The sequence below is a fragment of the Typopeltis vanoorti genome, chromosome 13 (genome assembly GCF_054136105.1).
Source record: "Typopeltis vanoorti isolate ZY-2024b chromosome 13, IOZ_Tvanoo_1.0, whole genome shotgun sequence".
NCBI lineage: Eukaryota > Metazoa > Arthropoda > Arachnida > Uropygi > Thelyphonidae > Typopeltis > Typopeltis vanoorti.
The window spans coordinates 127,494,290-127,518,036 of NC_143561.1; the positions used below are offsets into that span (position 1 = coordinate 127,494,290).

The following is a 23,747-nucleotide window of genomic DNA, read 5'->3' on the forward strand; positions in this document are numbered from 1 at the left end:
ACTCCTGATATTATTTGCCCATATAAATCTCTCTGATATCTATCAGAAAGCCAGTTACCAATCTACTAACCTGATATCCACACCCATATGCTGCAACTTAAAAACCAACTTGTCATGTGGTACCCTGTCAAATCTAAAAAAATGACAATAAAAAAAATGACAATATATGCCTTATCCTCATCCACTGCTCTTGTTATTCTATTGTAAAAGGTAACCAGATTATTAAAACATGAGAACTCTTTAACAAATCCATGCTGGCCTGAATAATTAATACTGCCTGTTGAATTCTGTATGTGAGTTCTTACCAATTTCTCCAAAATCTTAAGAGTTACAGAAGAAATGCAAACAGGCCTATAGTGTGATACCTCCATTCTATCATCATCTTTATGCAATGGCACTATCTTACCCTCCTTCCACTCTCCAGGAACTTGCCCTGTTGCAAGACTTTCAGTATACAGCTGTTTTAATGGCATGGTCAGTCTCACATCACATTCCCTTAAAGCATATGGCAAAATTCCATGCAGTCCTTATTTGTACAAAGATCCAATGTAAAAGTTCTCTACTCAATCACATAGCACAATTAATGAAAAGCTGTTGTTTGCATAAGTAAAGTTATCTTAGATTTGGTATATCGAAGCTTCTCATCATGATAAGCAATACAATAAACCGCACTTCTACTTTCTACATTTCCTGTAGAAGAGAAACTTACTGAAAGGATTCACTCACTGTTCAGTTAACTTCAGCGATTCATCATCATCAATTTCCTGATATGTACCCTCAAGGAGTCTGCAGACTATTATGACAGTACTACATGATTCAGTTTACATTACTATTAATTTCCTATTAGCAATTGTCCTCCAAATTAATCTCTTATTTGTCAGCACTCCAATATTGTCATGTCTAACATTTCTGACTGAATCAATCCATTAGGTCATCTTTCTCTGGTCTCTTTCCTGCTATCAAACACTTAACATCACACACTTGCTTTCCTAACCTTTCCTCATCCATTCTATTTAAGTGGTCACGCCACCTTAGATTAGCTTCTTTGACAAAGAATTTTATAACCGCATGATACTCAATTTTATCCATTTCAAGGGATACAGACAACACGTTTGCTTCAGACAGCTGTCTGAAGCAAACTATTCTATAAAACCACTTGAATTGACTTGCAATTTGATATAACATGCTACTTGATACAATGACTTGCAATTTCACATGGATGCTTATGACAGATGTACCAACTTAGAAAAAAAAATCTTGCCGATAGTGTTGCCATCTATGGCCAAGAACTTTTCAGACCATCTTCGTATGTATTTGTGATTTAAGTCAATGATGCAATTTGGTTGGCTAGCCCAACCTCATTCATTCATTACCCAGTGAATACCTACTAATGGGAGTGTCCCAATGAAGGTGATTTGACATAAATTCAGAAGCCTCAGTCAGTTCTCTGCATTCCTTAAAGGCAACGTGGAGGTCTCCTCCTGGTTATTTGGCTTTGACCCTAACAGCTGATTTTTTTTCAAGTATTAAATTTCAAGATACTTTCTTTTCAAGTATTAAAGACTTCTTTAGAATGTTTATCTCAGTCACATTCTTGTAAATTCAAGAATAGATCAAAAATAAACAATGGAACATTTCTCCAATTAAATTTGCTGCCTTGGTTGGCTGAGTGGATAGTGCATCTGCTCTCCAACCAACAGGCTGTGGATTCAAATTCCACTGAACATGCCTGTCTATGAACGTTTTTAGCTGGTAGATGAATATATTCACCGAGTGTGAGATATTGCTCTACTTATTGAAGGCCTAAAGTTGATCGAAAAGTTCCATATTTGGTCTAGAGGACTTCTGAATTATCTAATCCTTATTCCATCCACAATATCACTAGTAATACAACAGGTTTACAATCCTTCATGGATGGGATTTGTACAAAGAAATTTAAAAAAATAATAAGTTGAGAAACATCTTAGTATTTCATGCAGATTATAATTTTCCCAACCTGTAAGTACTGTAATAAAATCAAGCATTCCCCACTTCCCACATGCAAACATTAAGTGTGCCATAAATGTATAAGTCACATAAAAATAAAAAATAATTTATCTCTGAAGAGAGAGAGAAAAAACTTGTTGGTTCTCTCTGAAGATAACCAATGAGTTCGTAACAGCTGTCAGGCCAGACCTTATCAAATGCACTAATAAAAAGTGAATATACAGACACTTGGGCAGCAGTTGTATTCTTTTAAGCTCTCTGGTCAAATTTACAAAACATGCATAGTTTTTACAAACATTCGGCTTTGAAATATTGTTGGCTCTTTAATATCCACTATTTCTATATAATTATGTCTCATTATGATTACTCGCTGTGCTCTTCACCTTAGTGATTTATTGTACCACCCAGATGCAGAAATCCAAATGACTTATACATCTGGAATATTTTTTTTTTTTTGTAGCAAATCTACATTGCACTATGTTCTTTTCTGATTTAAGCTGCAAATATGCAAATTTATTTCACATAATAAAGGAATCATGTACAATTTGATGAACCCTTAGTAATCTATTGTATCACATTTAAAAATTTCCTCAAGGGCAAATTATTTTTCTTTTGACAATTCAGTTTTGCTTTCAAGTGTTTTTTGTATTTTGCCCACAAAAGATTGGTAACCTATAGTACATTTACCATCATGGGGTGGGCCAAGGATTATATAAAGGAGGCCATATTCTGGAGACCAAAACATGGAAACCCTTTCAAGTGATTTCAGGGTCTCAATAAGGGGTGGTAATCTCATCTTAGACCTCAGATAGGATTTTATCATCCAAAAACATTCACAAATATTTATCTCACAGTGTGATTTGATCCCATAGCCTGCTGGCTGAAAAGCAGGGATGCTGTCAAATCAAACCAACCAGCAGGCAAATGTGTTCACAAGTTTTTGTGATATTTCTGCACTGTGAGATTACTGAATACAACACATACACACTACTCACCAATTTTGAGTCCATCAAGCATTGTACAAAACAATACAGTTAAGTAATTTAATAAACTATTCAATAACAACTGGTGGTGAATAATAAAGGTGTGAGGTGACTTGTATGCACTTAGATGACTTGTTAGAAAGAAGAGGAAGTGAAACCAAGAGAAATGGTTAATGAAAAATGATAACAAATGGAAATAAGTAGAAAAGAAAAGAAATTTTTTCACTTGATTACAAAGTTCAAGAAAAACTGAAAGAGTTTGAAAACAAGAACCAAACCTTGAAGATTTAGTGGCAAACCCTAAAGAAAACTTTATTGATTCAAGTCAGAGAGGCATGTGATGAGGTAATCTGCAAGAATAGAAAAATCAGAACCCCATGGTGTACTCAGGAAATTAAAGAGGCAGTCAAGGAAAAGAAGAAAGTATATCGAAAGTTCCTGGCAAGTAAGTCAGCTTGTACGCCTAGGGAATACAGACAACATATACAAAAAAATACAGACAACAATGAAAGAAAGCAAAGCAGTGGTAAAATTAATTAAACAAAAGTCATGGAAGACTTTGGTAAGAACATTGAAAATAAATATCAGGAAGGTGGTAAAATATTCTGGAGGCAAAATATTGAAAAAGGCTCATATGCAAGAAAGAGTACTGTAAAAGGATTTAAAGATGATAAAAGGGAAATGCAAACTGAGGATAAAGATATTCTTGATGTACAGAGTAATTACTTTGAAAGATTGCTAAATGAAATTTAGCAGTGACAGCATGAAAGTAGAAAATACTCAACAGGAATGTACCACCTGGAATGTATATCTGTGCATGCTGTCAGAAAGCATGAACCCCCATGTAGTTCCTCAAAAAGTTCTCCTAAGAGAACTTTTTGAGGAACTACAGCTATGGTACATGTAGCTCTTTTGGTTTAAGTATGAAATGATGAGTTTTTTTTTTCTTTTAAATCAATATGGAGCTCCCTATTTCCTTATTAGGTTTATACTACAAAGGTAGGTTGATGATATCATTACACTATTGTTCTCAATGTTTTCTTCAATATTTTAATTCGAAGTAGCTGTACCAAAAATAGTTTACATTATTATAGATAACTCCATATTGATAAAAAGTTCATAAACATCTTCATGGTATTGAATGCTCCTTTCTTTCCTTGATCGCTGCTGCTTGAATATAACATCCTATATTAAATTTATAATTTATCAGTATCTCTCCTGTTTTGCAACTGTTTCTTTAGCTGGAGATCATAGGCTTATTATAGCCACCTTTAATCCATGTATGTTACATGAATGTTGCAAGAAAAAAAAAAGATATAGAAAGCTGAAGCCATGGAAGTTGAAACACAGGGTAAAGCAAGAATGAGTCTCAGATTTGAAAGCCCATGAGTTAATTACAGATAATGTAGATGAGGAATAGGAAAAATGTTGAGATGTAATGGTAGGAACAGCAAAAGAAGCATATAGAAACAAATGGATGTAAAATAAATAAATAAATAATAAAAAAGGAAAAGAAAAACACTAGTGGAATGAGAGTTTGCAGTCAGGTTGGCGTGGGCATGGACTTTGTGATTGTCTTTATGAGAGAGATGAATTTCATTGCCTGGCTTGAGACCACTGGTCCCACTTAATGGAGGCTTGAAAAAGTTCCATGTTTGGTCTCTAGAGTAGGGTTTCTGAACTATGTAAAAATAAATTATAAAAAATATATCCACCCTAATAATCCCAGTTTCCCTGCATTGACAAACTGACTTGTTCAGAGGACAACATTTTCTCCAGATGCCTATGCCTAAGTCCTTCCTCATTTAAATTCAAGCCATCTCTCACAAACAGTTCCTTTCTGTCCTATAATGCCCACCAAGCAGCCATGTAATCCAAACCTCTATTTCCAAACAATTCTGGTTGTCATTTTATTTATTATTGCTCCTCTTCTCCACAGCTATGTATTTATTATGTCTGAGCAACACTCACTATCTTTCCTCTCTGTCTTCTTCTGTACAACTTCAAGCATGAACTTCACATCTCTTGCCAACCGATTCACACTCCCTCTCAATTACAGTTGCAATTCAGTTTTCACAATTCACAGTCACAATTCAGTTGGCAAACTGAATTGTGACTGCTGCACAAAGAATACTACAAACTACACTGAAATATTACGTTTAAGTACGAATTTCCCAACTGCAAACTATTCGCAGACAATATGTTCTAATTAGCTTAGATTTCCTGTAAATTTAATAAGTAAAAACTAATAAATTATAACAAAAACTTATCTATTTTTTTTTCACTTCTACCTCCTAACATGCCTGACTAAGCTAGTCTTCTAGTGGACTCTTATTTGAATTTCATTTTACAACTTATAATATTATTGTAAGAAATAATTTAAAGGCACTGTTCTTCAAGCTCCCTGTAATCAGCACGTTTCAGCATTTTTTTTAATATTTTTTTATTTATTTTATTTATCAGGATGATTGGGTGTTTCATAGTTTTAGGCAGGATACCACAATCATATATTAAATTAAAAAAAAAAAAATGAACTGGACGATGCCTTTATCTCCTAAATGTGTCACTATGTTCTTTGTAACTACATCTAGACCCAGTATTTGAATTTAATTTTTCTTGCTTCTTAGAATTGAATGGCCCTTAATTCATTCTCATTAATGGATAACTTACATGTTTAGTATCAAATTTTTGTCAAGGGATTAAAGGGCATCCTCAGTATAATTAAATAAACTGAAAAAAAAAAAAAAACTAATTACAATCTTACAACCACTTACAGACCACGTAAAAAATTGGTATCCCTTATCTGCTCCATCAAAGAGCAGTCACAGTCACTAGATCTGCCAGGTGTTTACCAGGTCCCTTGTGGTTGTAAACTATCCCACTATAGCCAGACAGGCAGGATAGAACATCAGAAATGCTGAACATAAGGACTATATCTGTTTCCATCTCTACAGTCACTAAGGACTTGCTGACCATATTTTAGACATCCATCACAAGACATGCTGGAAGAAGGCCACTCTACTCCTCTATGGAAAAATAAACACTAAAGACTATATACCTTAACCTCAACAAATATGGTTGCATGAAACTCCCACAAATTTGAGAAGCTCTCATCCTCCATACTTCAGTCCATACTCCAGGTTAAGATGCCAAGGACAACATATATTTTAGCCCACTGGGGCTTTAGGACTAATTAGGATTTTATGCTTACTTTTAGTTTCCATGCTTCAGCTTCATTACACAGTGTAGTGTCTGTATACATGTTCAAATTGTATTGTACAGTAATTCCTCGATTAATGCACCCCTGATTAGTGTGTTTTTGATTAGTGCGTCATTTTTTTTCGATACCCAAATTCGATTAGTGCACCTACATGTATCTTAAAAATAAATGTTACAGATTTTAAAAATTTTCTATCTGTACATTTTTTATCCTTTCGTTTAAGCTCACATGGTGATCCGAATGCATTTTTGAAAATTATGGAGACAACTACCATGTTTGAATAAAAACTTTAGTTTAGAGTAACTAAAATCTACATTCGACGTTTCGACCTTTATGTCAAGGTCATCTTTTGGAGCATAGAACTATACACAGAAAACAAGCTACACTACAATGGTTTATAGTGTAGCTGGTTTGTTAAATATACTGATTTTTTAGCGTTCGTGTTGTTTGTTCAGGTAGCTAAGGAATGTGTTTAGCGTTTGTTGCCCGTGCGGCCAGATCGCGAACACGTCGTCAACATATCTAAGCCAGACTGTCGGTCTTAGCGTGGCTAGCGTAGCTTTTATGTAGGAGGGGGAATGACCTGCTAATTTCTTGGCTAAGTGGTAATTACACAAACAAAATGTGACCCTTCGACCAATCGTGGAAGGAACAGACAGTCCCAATTATCACTTAGGCAAGAAATTAGTGGCAACACTCAAGGAGTTGGTAGGTCATTCCCCCTCCTACATAAAAAACACACAATACTTTATAAACAAAATTAAAAACATAACACTCGACAAAGACGACTTATTAGTCAGTTTCGACATTTCTGCCCTTTTCACTAATGTACCCATCTATGACACAATTCTCCTACTACAGAACAAATTTCCGCCAGACATTGCGGCCCACATACTACAGTCTGGTTACTTTGTGTGGCAAAATAAATTTTACCTACAGAAAGAAGGTACAGCCATGGGCTCACCACTATCCCCCCCCCCTCCACCAATCGCTAACTTCTACATGGAACCTTTGAGGAAAGGGCTCTTGATTCTGCCACGCTAAGACCGAAGTCTGGCCTAGATACGTTGACGACGTGTTCACGATCTGGCTGCACGGGCGACAAATGCTAAACGCATTCCTTAGCCACCTGAACAAACAAACAAACGCATACAATTTACCATCGAAATCGAAAATCAAAATTCGCTCCCGTTCCTAGTCACACGTCTTCCTTCAGGCAGTCTATCCTTCATGGTCTACCGAAAACCAACACACACTGGCCAATACATACATGCTAATTCATACCACCACCCATCACAAAAATATGGAGTCATTAACACCCTTAAAAACAGAGCAACAACAATTTGCTCTAACCAGCAAGCCCTGAAACAAGAACTAAAAATCATCAGCGACACATTCATAAATAATGGCTATAACAAAAATACTATTAATAAAATACTCCATAAAACAACAACAAAAACGAATCTAGATTACAGTAAAACCATAGCCATCCCATACATTAAAGGGTTATCAGAAAAAAATCAACAGAATCCTACAACATTATAACCTCAATGCCACCTTTAAACCACCCACTAAACTTAAAACCATATTCAGCTCCTCTAAGGATCCTCTCCTCCCATTAGCACATCCTGGAGTCTATTGCATCCGCTGCACCTGTAACTTACTGTACATTCGTGAAATAGGACGGACAATCCCTATACGCAAGAAAGAACACATTAGACACATTAAATATAACCATTTTGGTGAAGCAGGCCTCTCAGACCACGCGCTCAATACCTTACACCAAATCAACTGGAAAAGCACCCGCTCTTTACACCACCAAAAACCTGATATGAAAAGAAATTTAAGGAAGCCTGCAAAATCCTGATAAACCACTCAAATATCAACAACAAATATGGCATGAAAATTCCAAGGATCTGGATGGCACACATTCAGCCTACCTAATATATAAGATCCAGCATAAGTCAGGACTCTAGCCAATCTTCAACTAGTATTAGAAACCATTCCATACCAACTGGCTGGAATGTACAGGTATAATCATGATGTTAATATATGTATATAAATAGATACTTGTTGTTGTGCCCAATGTATTTCTACAACCAACAGATAACACTAATAATAGGACTCTGGCGTTGATGTATAATTTTTTTTTTTTTCCCACCAGAGGTCGGCCAACAATTGTTGTAGTGGCTGGTCAGTATTTTTAACAAACCAGTTTGATTGTAGTGTAGCTTGTTTTCTGTGTATAGTTGTATGCTCCAGAAGATGACCTTGACCATAAAGGTTGAAACATCAAATGTAGATTTTAGTTATATTAAACTAAAGTAGTTGTCTCAAAATAATTTTCAAAAATGCATACATTTTTTATGGCTAACTATTTTAAAAAAATCATTCAGCAGAATGAAATAATTTAGTTATTGAGTTAAAAATTGTAAATTTTTTTTTAATAGCATACTACACTACTTCCATGTATGGTATCTATGCTATGCTCCAAATTTTTACCGCCAAAATTTATGTCGTCTACTAATTACATAGCATTTTCTAATCATATCTCTTACCTGCTTTGCAATTATTTTCCTTACATTATTTATTTTTTATTTTAAAGTATTTTCCCAACCTTTCATCATGAGTAAAAGAATTAGTGAGCAAAAAAGTGAAAGTGTGAAAATGATTTGAAAAGTAATCTCATTGGAAGAAAAACTTGAAATAATAAAGAAAGGCAAGTCCAGAGCAAAGATAAGACAAGAACACAAAAATGGATGAATTGACTATAAGAGCAATTTTAAGTAAAGCTACTGAATACAAAGTATTATAATGATTAAATTAGAGAGAGACTTCTTTGTACACGGATCAAAGATTGTAACCAAAAACGGATCCTGCTAAGAACTGATCTTATTAAATCAAAAGCATCAAGTCTCTTTGCAACCTTGAAAGAAAGGGGCTATCAATGATAGAAAAGAAGAATTCCACGTTAGTGCTGGGTGGTTTGAGAAATAGCCTACATAATGTTCTAATCACAGGTGAAGCTGCAAGTGCCGATAAGGAGGTGGCCGCAAATTATCCAGATATTTGAAGAAAATTGTATAAGAAGGGAGCTATTGTGACCAACAAATATTTAATGTTGATGAAACTGGCCTTTTTTTGGAAGTCAATGCCTTCCGAGACTTTTCTGGCTAAATCAGAGAAATCTCAGCCTGGTTATAAAGTCACAAAGTCAAATGAAATTATTGCTAGCAATATGCGATCCATTTGGAAGCACATTCTTCCACATTGTGCAAATGATTTTAGAGACTTTTCAAATGAATCTAAGTTAATTAAATCTCATTCTGAGAAACTGAGTTTCCAACCTGCTAAATTTAGATGCACAGCATGAAAGATCCTGAAGAATATGAAGAAAATTTAATCACTGACAAGCCCAAAGAGATTTCACAGAAACAAATTTAAAATATTTTTCGTGCAAATGAAACTTTTAAGTAGCAATGCTAAGAGACTGGCTCTTGTGAAGAGAGAAGTAGGAAAATTTGCAGAAGAGGCAGTTGTATGAAAAAATGCAGAATAATAGACTTATATTTTGAATATGTTTTATTGTCTTTCAGCTTCATAGTTTTCCTTTAACTAGGCCCTGAGATACCCTAATTCTTTTATAAAAAAAAATCAAGGATAAAAAAAAGAAAATTTGAGGAACAAATTATACTTTTTTCCCATAGGTTATTATTCTCGATTAGTGCGTTTTCGATTAATGTGCCTGTTTTAAAGAATGCATTAGGCGCACTAATCGGGGGATTGCTATATTGTGTTCCTGATGGCCATTTGACTTTGCCAAAATACATAATATTTAATGTATTATTTACATTAAATATTAATTAAATTTAATGTAAATATTAGTATATATTGTAATTTCTTAAAAACTGCAGTTATGAGAGATAGTGTAGCTTCACCGCTCTTGTACAAAATTAACTTGCAGGCCAATGAAGTCACTTTTGCATCATACCTTAGCAATGTGAAAGAACACAAATGTCTTTTCAAGGAAGGTGCTGGTGAATAACAAATGATGATTATATGGTTAATAGTATTTGGCTTTCTGCTTTAGGTATACACAGTACTGCATTAATGTCTGCCTTTTGCATAACAGCATGATTCACAAAATTCCAAGAGATAGATTTTATTATTATTATTATTGTATTAGCACCTCTCGCATAATAGGAGTCTGAAGACTCATTGTGGGAGACACAAACTATCTATACAATCTATTATACAACTCCTTCAACCCGTTAACAGACAACACACTCACAACTGACTCTGGCAACCAATTCCACTCATTCACAACTCTCCAAGCAAAAAACCTAGTCCTCACCCCCCCACCCTCTAAGTACATCTTTATTCAACTTCCAGGGATGACTTCTTGTTGTAGCCCCTCTAGCCAAGTGAACCATTTCACCTGTATCAGTCCTATAAAACCCTTTAAGTAACTTAAATTATTATTAAAATTATTATTATTTCTATCATATCCCCCTCTTTTTCTCCTATCAACCAACTTCTGTAATCTGCACACCCTCAATCTATCCTCATGAGGAACATTCCACAGACCACTCACCATCTTGGTCGCTCCCCCCCCCTCTGAATCTTCTCCACCCCCCCTTCCTCATCCCCAAAAAATTCAGATCAGAGTACATAATCCAGATGTGGACGTATTAGAGCCTTATAAAGAGGAATAACAACTTCCTTATCTCTACTTGTTAGTGTGTTCTTCAAAAGCCAAGTAATCTTGTGAGCTACCTTAGCAATATGTCCTCTAAATTTCAACTCTGTCAACCACCTCTCCGAAATCTCTAACTTCATCTATTTCCCGGAATACAGTTCCATCAATGCGGTACACAGCTTGTAATCTGTTTATCCCAAAATGCATAACTTTACATTTCTCTACATTAAACTGATACCCATTATCTTTTGCCCATACTGACAGCCTATTTAAATCATCTTGCAAGTGTACAGCATTCTATGCTGGCTTGGTTGTTGCCCTGACAAAGAACTGCACCACCTTCCATGACCTCCAGGAATGATGGTGGTGGTGGCAAGTCTGCTATTGGTAGTATACAGATCAACAAAGAGAACTCCTTTCAGCTCAGGAGAGGTTTTATGGTTACATGGAATATCAGAACACTTGAAAAGGTGGCCAACTCAAGCTACTACAATATGAACTCTCACACTGTAATGGGACTTTGTGAGATCAGATGGCCACAGGCAGGAGAAATGGTTACAGATAAAGCAAAAGGTTCCCTTCATCTAAGAGAAGACAAAGCTTTTTTTTATTATTATTATTATTATTCATAAAACTGTCAAAAGATAAGTGATGGATTTTAAACCTGTAAATAGCAGAACTACTCTAGTCAGACTAAAAGGAAAATCAATAATATAGGTCTATGCACTTACATCATTATATGATGATGATGAGTATATTAATGACTTCTATTAAGGACAAATTAACTCAGTGATGAAACAAATTCCAAACAAAGACTATCTCATTGTCCAAGGAGACCGGAATGCAAAAATTTGTATAGATACTGGAAGGAATTTTCTCCCCCATTGTAGTGCATTTGGTTTTGGTGAAACCAATGACAGAAAATATGAACTTATTGATTTTGATATTCACACTAAATCAACAATTATTAATACTCTGTATCCTCATAAGCCATCAAAAAAGTTGATGTGGACTTCACATAATCGATCTGCACACTATATGATTATTACATACTTGTTAGGACTACACATAAAACATCTATTAACCTTCCTAAGACTAGATCTTTCCCAGGAGCTGATGCTGGAAGTGATCAAAATACGGTAATTGCTACCTTGAATCTAAACTTAAAACAAATAAAATAAAGAAAAAGATATAGTGTTGAGAAGTTGGAATCACCCCATATCATATAAATCCCAAACTGGTCAAATGAGGATGAAATCTTGCTGTGTTGACATGATTACACAGCTAGCCTTTTCTCAGAAGACAGTAGCTTTAATAATCAAAACCTTGAAGACAATACAAATGACATTGGATGAAGGAGACTTCCCTGTTTTTTTAAGAGAAGAAGCAATTAATTCTTTGAAGATGGGGAAAATCACCAGGCACAGATGGAATGACTTCAGGACTACTGAACACGGGGGGGGGGGCTGTCATAGATGCCCTGCTGAAAATTTGCCAAGATGTGTAGAACAATGAATCATGGCCTAAAGATTGGTGCACCTCTGTTCTGATTCCTATTCCTAAAAAAGGGAATAGTACAAAATGTAGCAATTATAGAACTATCAGTTTAATCAGTCATCCAAGCAAAATTTTCCTGAAAATCTTACTCTCTACGATTGATAAAAAAAGAGAAAGTATACTTTCAGAAAACCAAGCAGGATTCTGTAAAAACAGGATTGCAATAGATCACTTATTCACAGTAAATCTCCTTGGAGAAAAATATATTGAACATAATAAAATACTATGTCACAATATACAGCATGGAATATGGAATAGATAATAAAATAGTATGCCTAATTAAAACTCTTCACTGTCCTCAGAGATGTTAACAGAAATCAGTGGCAACTACTACAGCAAGCCTTATAAAATGGAAACTGGGGATACATCAAGGTTACATACTTTTGCTGATGCTTTTTATTTTGAATTTAAAATATAAGATAAACTTAGTCTTTAGTTGGCATATAAGATAAACTTAGCCTTTGAAAATAGTGGATTGTAATTTTAGTTGATGTCAAAAAAATCAGAATCTCAGATTTGCTGATAACACTGACCTAATAGCAGAGAATAAACAGTTTCCAAGGCACTTAGTGATTATGGATTAAAGATCAGCATTCACAAATCGAAAACTATGTCTTCAGGCTATAACCCTATGAAAATTCCAGTTAATGATGAAAAATTAGAAGTAGAAAGATTCACCTACTTGGAAGCATACAACATAGAGATGGTCAATCTAAACATGGCATTAAAACATGCACTGCTAAAGCAACTGTTGACCTTTAGAGATTACAGCTACTTTGGAAGGACAATAAAATACAGCTAGATACAAGACTATGCCATCGATGCCCTTGTTAACTCTGTCTTGATATATGGATGTGAGAGCTGAATATTGCTAAAGGAAGATGAGAAAAGATTATTGCTAAAGGAAGATGAGAAAAGATTATTGCCATTCAAGATGAAGTACTACAGAAAATCTTTAAAGATACCATATATAGCACACACAGAAAATTATGAAGTTAGAAGGAAAATCCACTACATTGCTAGAACACAAAAACATATCATTACTAAAATACGTTAAAACAGCTGCGATGGCTAGGCCACATAGCTAAATCAGATAACTTATCTAAATTAGAACTAGAAGGCATGACTTCTGGTAAAAGACATTGGGGACGACCTAGAATCACCTGGATAGATAACATTAGAAAGTGGACTAATTTTTTATTCTCCACTTTGTTAAGGAGATTCCAAGACAGAAGCATCTGGAGAGTATGTTAGGACTGTCACCTTTATCGTGCCCAACAGTCTATATAGATTATGGGTGAAGAAGACGCAGCAAGCTTTCCAGATTGCCTTGATTAACTATTACTCTACCTAATTTTGCATCATCAGCAAACAACTGAATATTTCCTTTCAGGTTATTTCCTACATCATTTATATGTACAAATTAAACAGTAGTGGTCCTAAAACTGAACCTTCTGGCATACAACTCGCCACCTGCTTTCACCTGGATTCTGTTCCTACATATTCCACTTTTTTCATATCTGTCCAGCAGCTACCCTCTTACCCATATAAACAGTGTCATATCCATCCCCATCTCTAATTTGCATAACAGAGTTCCATGTGGTGTTCTGTCAAATGTTTGCAAAATCCAGCAGAATCACGTGCAGCCATTTTCTTTATCCAACTCAGCTGTCACTATTATAAAAAGTTACAAAATTACTAAAGGCATGACAGACTCTTAACAAAGCCATGTTGCCCTTCATAGAGTATCATATCCTTATCCACGCATTCTTAAATTCTCCTTTTGATCAATTTTTACAGTACCTTTACCGTACCGATATCTCTTGAGATACTGATTGGTCTATAATTTACTACTGCAGTCTTAGAACCTCTCTTATGAAAGGGAATTATTTTGCCCTCTTTCCACTCCCTTGGAACTCTACCAGAGCTGACTTAAATTAAGGAGCCTAGTCAGAGGCACTGCCAGTTCCTTTGCACATTTTCACAAAATCTGAGCCGATATTTCTAATCCTACAGCTGTATTTACATTGATATTCTGCAATATCCTAAGAATTTCCAATTCATCCACCTCTGTTTCTACATCAGTCTGTCACATATGTCACAGCATTAATGATATACCCTTGCAAGGTGATAACTCAGTAACTCAACTATTTTATATGCTTCTGTCACCTCATCATCACCAGCGATCATTAAGGTTAATCTTCCATAGTCATCCTTCCTTTTACTTGCCACATAATGAAAAAACTCTTTGGGATTATCTTTGGCCTGCTTGGAGAGATTCTTCTCATAATCTGATTTTGCCTTCCTTACCATACTGATCATCTTTCTTGTCTGACCTTTGTACTGATCATGAGTTTTCTGGTCACCTTCCTCCTTATGTACCCTCCACAGCATTTTCTTCTTCTGCAGCTTATGCTTAATGATATTACTCATCCATCTAACTCCTACCAATTAACTCTCCTGCCTTAGGTATACAATTTAATATCGCTTCCTCTAGTTGCCTTTTAACTGTCTCCCATACATTACTAACATATTTCCCTTGCAGATTTTTATGCCATGGCACAGATTCAAACTTCCTTCTAAGTTTGTCATAATCACCTGCCTTGTAGTTTCACATATTGCACAGATGTGATGATGGTTTTGTGAAAAACAAAAAGTCTTGCTAAATGCTGTCATTTGTATGTTGGTTGCTATCTTACTTTATGAACTATGCATTTCTGCACCATTTTTGAGCTTATTTAATTAATATCTTTGCTAGTCAGATTTGATAACAAAAGCATAAGAATATATCTTCAGCTAGACATGAAATATTTTTATAGTGATAAGCTGACAAAATATTTTTGACATCTTATAATAACATTTAAAAAAGTTGCACATTAGCCACTCTATATTCACAATTTAGTTTAGTTAGTTCATACAGTAATTTATGATATATATATATATATACACAGTAGCAAACAAATTAACCCAAACACTCACATTTTACAGAAAAATTTTAATTTCACAAGAAAATAAGTACAAAAATTAAAAACTCCAACTTTACCTAATAATTTATATATGCTCCTCTGTTCCTAATAAGATAATTAATTTGCTTAGGCATGGACTCTACCAACATAGAACACATTTTCCTTATTTCTGCATCTCAAAACCATACTTTTATAATGGATTGTATTAAGTTATCCATTGTTTCACAATTTAATTTTCCAAGTCTCTTTTTCACTATGGCCCACAAATTTTCTATTAGTTTAATTGTGAGGAGAGTTACCAGACATTTACCCAATAGAAAATTTTTCTTTACCTGGCCAACAAAGCAATTGTGGTGATGTGATGTTGTGAACTTTGAGGAACTCTTTCACTTTTTTTTTGAAGTGTGGCATGGAGTAAGATAATGTGATCTTATCACATTATCTTATAGACAGATCCAGAAAGACAAAGATGAGTTCTTTGTCTTTCTGGATCTGTGGGAACAGTCTTTTCTCCAATATTTTAATGTATTGGTCACTTTTCATCATACCGTCAACAAGCACAAATGATTCTGGACCATCACCATGTAAAACAAGCCCAGAACATCTTTTTAGCTGGGTGTAAAGGTGGGCAGGAGAAGTCCTCTCAGCTGCTGATTTACAAACATAGGATACTCAGTCTCCTTAAAGAAATGTCTCTCATCTGAGAATAAGCAGTGGTTAAATTCTAAACGAATATGCTCTGGGGTCCTTAAAGTAAGGATTATAAATGCGAGGCTATTGCTACATTAAATACAGATACAGATACAAAACTACAAATTAATATAATACTTCTAACATATTAAAAGATAATTTAATTTAAGATATGATAATTAAATTTATGATAACATTAGATTATATGAGCAATGAAAAAACAGTAGGCCTATTCAGCTTATGTAAATGCAGAAAAGAAAAAAATTGAAATACAATAATGATGAAATAAATAACTCAAATTCCTTAGTAAATTTCCAATTTAACTTATTCAGACTGTAGAAACATTGAACAATTATTGTCATATCGATATTTGAATGAATATGAGGTAAAATAATACTCTACTTTTTAAAGATAAACTTAGACAAATATATGCATTTACACATAACAGTAAATCAAATTTGAAATATAACTAGTGAAATGTACAGGAAAGTGCATGAAAATATCTGGGCTTACTATTAGTTAAGAGTTGCAGAGGTCTACAATAGTTTCCACAAGGGTTCCTCCAACTTGTCTGTCTCTGCATCAAGTCTCTTTTTTACAATAAGCAAGGGCACTGTTTCTTCCTTGGGACATCCAGCGTTTAACATATGGAAGAGGATCTCATATGTTATATGGAGACATTTTCAACCATGAGCATATTTCTTGTTGGTGTCATAATATTGTTCATAATGTTGAACCCCCGCTTGCACTCTGCATTGCTCACTGGTATTGTTTCAACACACTTTAGAAGTTTCTTCACGGCATCTGACACATGCTTACCTCCACTATGCTTAAAATCCCTATAAGATTGAATGACCTCACAATAACACAGAGAAAACAGATCACACAGATCTTTTAATTCTTGTTCACCATAGTCCATGGCAATATCATCTGGCCAACACTCAGGTAAAACTACTTTCATTATTTCTGAGTACTTTGTGTCCTATCTGTCATGCACCAACTTGTCAAATTTGTGATTATACTCTCATAAAATTGTCCTTTATTTATTTCCATTGTGTTGTTCCTACCCCCAAACACTTTCAAGGTAACTCCTTTAAACTGATTTGCTTCTATATCTTTCTGAACTTCCCTCCAATAAATACCGCCTCTCTCTCTCTCTCTCTCTCTCTTTGTTAGAAGTTTATTTTGCACTTGGTTAGACTATAATAAATTTAGCTTAATTCTTTATCCAAGTGTAAGCAAACAAAGTTTGCACCTGAAAATATCTTCAGGACTGAGGTAAGGTGGTTCAACACCAGGCAACTCCGAGTAAAGGTGGACCAAGCTCTCATCACTCCTTGTCTCAGTATCTCCCATAATGCAAAGCACATCTCTTGCAGACATGTATACTGCTATGCATTAAGGGAAGGGCCACTACCCAGACCAGTTTCAACCTTAATTGAGGTCTCGTCAGTGGGAGACCCAAACGTGGAGATACTAAGGCAGAAGCAATAGGAGAGGTCTAACTAAGTGCAAAATAAACTTCCAACATCTTTCTCTAAATCCAGAGTAATTCAATAATAAGGTGGTACACCTGTTGGCAACCTGTATAGATAAATATGACCTCTACTATTGCTTCTGCCTTAGTATCTCCACGTTTGGATCTGCCTCCCACCGACGAGACCTCAATAAAGGTCGAAACCAGTCTGGGTAGTGACCCTTCCCTTAATGCATAGCAGTATACATGTCCACAAGGAGATGTGCTTTGCATTATGGGAAATACTGAGACAAGGAGTCATGAGAGCTTGGTCCACCTTTGCTCGGAGTTGCCTGGTGTTGAACCACCTTACCTCAGTCCTGAAGATATTTTCAGGCGCAAACTTTGTTTGCTTACACTTGGATAAAGGATTAAACTAAATTTATTATAGTCTAACCAAGTGCAAAATAAACTTACAACAAAGAGAGAGAGAGAGAGAGAGAGAGAGAGAGAGGAGGTATTTACTGGAGGGAAGTTCAGAAAGATATAGAAGCAAATCAATTCAAAGGAGTTACCTTGAAAGTATTTGGGGGTAGGAACAACACAATGGAAATAAATAAAGGACAATTTTATGAGAGTATAATCACAAATTTGACAAGTTGGTGCATGACAGATAAGGTCACACACTACTCAGAAATAATGAAAGTAGTTTTACCTGAGTAGTGACCCTTCCCTTAATGCATAGCAGTATACATGTCCGCAAGGAGATGTGCTTTGCATTATGGGAGATACTGAGACAAGGAGTCATGAGCGCTTGGTCCACCTTTGCTCGGAGTTGCCTGATGTAGAACCACCTTACTTCAGTCCTGAAGATATTTTCAGGCACAAACTTTGTTTGCTTACACTTGGATAAAGGATTAAACTAAATTTATTATTATCTCTCTCTTTGTGACCTTTAAATACGCCTCTGGTTCTGTGTAGGAGTTGCTCTAGGTAATGTCATAGTTTGTTTTTGCAAAGATTCTGAGAGCTAGAAAACTCAGATAATGCATCCGTCATTGTTTATAAGTATGTTTCTTCAGGTTTACTGGTTAGACCTTGATATGTTGCTCTTTACTATCTCGATTTCCATCATGAGCTGCATGTGTAAAGAAATTGTACAATGATGCACAGTTATTCCAAATAGAATTCACAGCCCGAAAACTTGATGCAACCCAATGAGTTGACAACATCTTTCCCACTTTGGTGACATTGCAGAACAACTGTTCTGCACATTTCCTTAGTTCATGTAAGTTCTTTGGAGACATACTAAAAGTTGAATATACCTTAACAAGAAACACCACAAAATGATTTGTTGTCGTAACATCTTTCATTGAATTGTGCACAGCCAGTTCTAAGTGATGATTTATACAGTGCCATGTTAAAATTGTTAGAAAATCTTCTTTCATCAATGTTGCCAAACCTGCTCGTTTCCCTAGCATAACCGAGGCCCCATCTGTACATAATCCAATTAGAATTTCCTGCAGGATTTCATTTTTTAGACTGTCTTTTCAAGACGCTTCATAAGTGAGTTCTTAATGTCCATTGCTTCGGTGCTTTCTAATTGAATTAAATCAAAGAAAAGTGTTGTAACATCACCACCATTTATTGCATCCTGTATGTACACTATCAGAACAGTCTGGTTAGATATGGATGTACTTCCATCTAGAATAGTAGAAAATTTTGGTTCTATGGTTTATAATGCTGTCTGCAATTTTGTGTTTCATTTGTTTTGCAATATGATTCACTATCTCAGTGCATTTGACATTACTAAGCATGCCCCACATCTAGCCCATTAAGAATCTGAAGATCAATTAATTTTGGATGATCTACAAAAGGACGATTATGCTTTGCAATATGATATGCAGTGCAAAACACATGGCATGCGATTTCATGAACTAAAGAGTTCTGTTCTTCTACAATGTGTCACAATGAATTCTCACTTTTACTTCTAATAATTACTTCTTCACTTTTGTGAGATTTGGTATCTCTATGTTTGCAAATTTTCTTTCTGAGTTGCTTTTGTTGGCATTGTTTAGACCCTTTCCCTTTAATATGTATTAATCCATTTATCCACTCTGATGCTAAGTGAATACCCTGATGTGAAGAACTTGCACCTAGGGTCTGTACCTTTGCACATGTTATACACTCCAAACCTCCGTCCTTAGAAAATAACCAAATGTATTTATTTTTGAATGCTATCCACTGGTCGAGTGTCCAGCTAGTTGGCAAATCTTTTCTTTTGTTCAATGTATTAATATTATTGCATTGCAACTGATGGGAAGCCTGTGTTTCTGTGGATTCGTTACAGACTTCTCTTCAGAAACTACACACAAACTGTCATTACAAACTCGTTTGTATTATCACTGTCATCTGAGCTATTTTTCCGTTTAAAGAAGGTACCAATGTATGTATCCATAGTTGAAATAGTAGGCCTGCATAAACACAAAAACATTATTATTATTATCCAGGTTTCCATGGAGTCAAAAGACATCGTGGGAGGTCATTTTTAGGAAACACAAAGTTTATCATACCACTCCTTGAACTCATTGACCGTTCCCGCTCCAACCACTCTCTCAGGCAATGCATTCCAAGATTCAACCACCCTCCAAGCAAAGAAACCACTCACCCTTTTGGCACAGCCTCCTTTCGTAACTTCCAGGGATGGCTCCTTGTCATCGCTCCTTCCCACCGTTCCACCAAATGAAAGAACTCTCCGATGTCTACAGTATAACTGCCTCTCAACATTTTAAAGTCTTGATCATATCACCTCTCCTTCTTCTATCCACAAAACTCTGCAGTCCACATTCCCTCAGTTGATCCTCATAACTTATATTGTACAGTCCTGAAATCATCTTTGTTATCCACCTCTGTATCCTTTCCACAGTTAATTTATCCCCTTCAAATCCTGGGGACCGAATCTGAGAACAATAGTCGAAGTGTGGTCTGATCAGGGTCTTATACAACGGAATGATAACTCTTATCTCTGCAGGCCAGTGTCCTTCTCAGTATTGCAGCAATCCTCTGAGTTACCCTCACCATCTTTGCAATATGCTCCCTGAATTTCAGTTTTCTATCAATCATCATCCCCAGATCTCGTCTCCCCTACCTCCTCCAGTACAGCTCCTCCAATTGAGTATGCATCCTCCCATCAATGGATCCCAAACCTCAAGACTTTACATTTTGCTGCATTGAACCGACATCACCATTCATTTTACACAATTTTCTTTGTGCTTCTCACAATCACAATCTCTGATAAACAACTGCTAATATGCTGTTCTATTGTTGGTTACTGACTGTTGCTAACAGTATTGCCAACCAGAAAAGACAAAATATCGCTATGGGTCTGTCAAAATTCCACCACACTACGCTGAAATAATGTCTGCTTGTCAGTCGCCGCAAGATAATGCACTACAGGAAGCTTCAAACCTCCCAGTCGCTTTCATCATGCGTTCATAATCAGGCAACTGTTGATATTGACTTTATATCCACATTCAAAACTGTAAACAATTGTTGATTAATAACACAATAATGCAAACATAAGTCCACTGGAGATTCTTTTTCTTTCTTTTGGTCTGTGGACAGTCCTCCCTGCTTCCAACAATCTTTGATGGACTATCACATCAGAAACATTAATCCCACCAGCTGTCAAGTCTCCATTTAAGTCTACAGTGGATAAGCGCCTCCATAGCGCATTTGAAAGAACGACGCTAAGTTGCGCCCTTCGATTGGAAAAGGCCTAAGTTTGTTTCTCGTCATGACGGGAGGAATCTTTATATGGACTTTTTCAATCGAAGGTGAGTTAGCCGATATCATATTGAGGTAGCAGGGTTTTTTTTTCTCCCAGAAACTCGGTTTTTTTTTTTATCCCGCATACAGACAAATCGGCCCTTCAGAACACACGCACCCGTGTGGGGACACCTGTAACCCCCATCGGGCGCATCCCCCTGGTGGCAGATCGGGGAATGCTCGTCATAGGTTAGGCCGGTCTGGGGGCCTCGAAGGTGGCAGCCCCACCACCAGACTTGGGTGCTGAAGGCTAATCCCCTGCACACCTTAAAATTTCACTCATTAAAAGAGATAGCTAAACTGCCTAAATGGTTAACGACAAAGCGAGGAAAAAGGTACATGAGATATGGAACATGGAACATTAAAAGTCTACATGGAAAAGAAAACGAATTAATAGATGAATTTAAAAAATCAAGATTGGATTTGCTAGCAGTCACAAAACAAAAAAGAAAGGTCAAGGTTGCCAGAAAATGAAAGATGGGTATATACTTTTCTATTCAGGGGTAAACCCAAGAGAATGGGGAAAACAAGGGGTAGCTTGCATAATTAAACCAGATCTCAAAGAATATATTACTAAATGGCAACTAATAAATGAAAGGTTGTTGACAATCACTATAGATTTTAAATCAGACAACCAAGTATTCACTGTAATTGCTGCATATGGCCCAAACGATAATGCCAATAAAGAAATTAAAGATGAATTCTTCAAACTCTTACAAAAAACAATTGAAGAAGTTCAAGGGCATATCATACTACTAGGAGACCTTAATGGCCAGGTAGGGAATCAAGTAGATGAAGAAACGAAACAAGTGTTGGGATCACAAGGAGAAATAACCCGGAATAATAATGGAGAAAGAATAATAAATCTTTGCCTTACAAATAATTTAGTGATAGCGAATACTATGTTCAAGCATAAAGAAATCCATAAGTTTACCAGGGAAGAGCCCAATAGAAAGGAAAAATCTATAATCGACTATGCCATCATAAGCAGATCGTACTGGAAGTATACAATAAATGCAAGAGTCTACAGAGGTCCTGAAATAGGCAGTGACCACTACTTATTAGTATTGGAAACAATCCATAAAATAAAAGTTGAAAAATGTAGAAAAAGTAGCAAGGAAATAAATGTTAAGATAAAGAACTACAAACTAAAGAAAGAAGAAACAGCCATTGAGTATAAAAGTAAAATAGAAGAGAAGATGAAAGAAGTAGAAAAAGAGATACATGAAGACCAAGATGTAGAAAACCTATGGTACAGTTCAAAACACTTCTTCTAGAAACAAGCAAAGAAATTTTTGGTGTATCATTAAATAATAAACAGAAGAAACATAAAACACCCTGGTGGACTGAAGAACTAAAAGAAGAAATTAAAAAGAAAAAGCAATTATGGAAGAGATATATAACATCAAAGCTGCAGGTTGATAGAGAACTGTACAACAACCAAAGAAATAAAGTTAAAACCTTAGTGAAAGCAGAGAAAAGAAAATGCTGGGAAGACTTCGGACATACTTTAGAACAAAATTTTAAAGAAAACCAAAAACTCTTCTATAATGTTTTAAGAAGAATGAGGTCAGAGAAAGAATGCCCCATAAAGTTTATCAAAAATAAGGATGGAAAATTACTCACAAATTCCGAAGACATCATGGAAAGATGGAACCAGTACTTTCAAGAATTATTGGAAGATGCAGGACATGGAAAAAATAGAACCCTAAGAGCAAGACACACAAGCAAAATTGAAGATCAGAGTGAAGAAATTCATGCAAATGAACTGTTAGCAGCAATAAATAAAATAAAACTGGGAAATCAGCAGGCCATGACCAAATAACACCAGAAATGGTAAAGAATTTAGGAACGAAAGCCATAAAATTTCTTTTACACCTATTCAATGTTGTATGGAAAAAGAAAATTATTCCCAAAGACTGGGAAGTAGCTATAATAATCCCCATATTTAAGAAAGGAGACAACCGCAAATGTGAAAACCATAGAGGAATTTCGCTTTTAAGCGTTCCAGGAAAATTATATACCCACATTTTAGAAGTGAGGCTTAGGAATCAAATAGAGGACACACTGGATGAAATGCAATATGGCTTTCGAAAAAATAGAAGCACACAGGATCTTATCTTCAGTCTTAGACAAATATCAGAGAAAACATTGGAATATGGAAAAGAACTACATTCATTATTAGATATGTGAAGAGCCAAAGGCTTCAATTCGGCGACATATAACTTGTTTAAGTTAAGGGATATTACATCCCATATAGTTTCTTAGCCGAATAAGAAACTCAAAGAGTTTCATGCCGAATATAGTAGAAACTATATAAAGTTCGGCGATTCCAAGCGTAAGCAAATACCTGGATACTGCA

The 23,747-nt window shown here is 35.6% G+C and overlaps 1 protein-coding gene across 2 annotated transcripts in view; it reads right to left on the reverse strand.

Annotated features, from left to right (window-relative positions):
• Positions 1-23,747, reverse strand: part of LOC150100527 (uncharacterized) — a 551,917-nt gene that overhangs the window by 97,490 nt on the left and 430,680 nt on the right. The window lies entirely within an intron of this gene.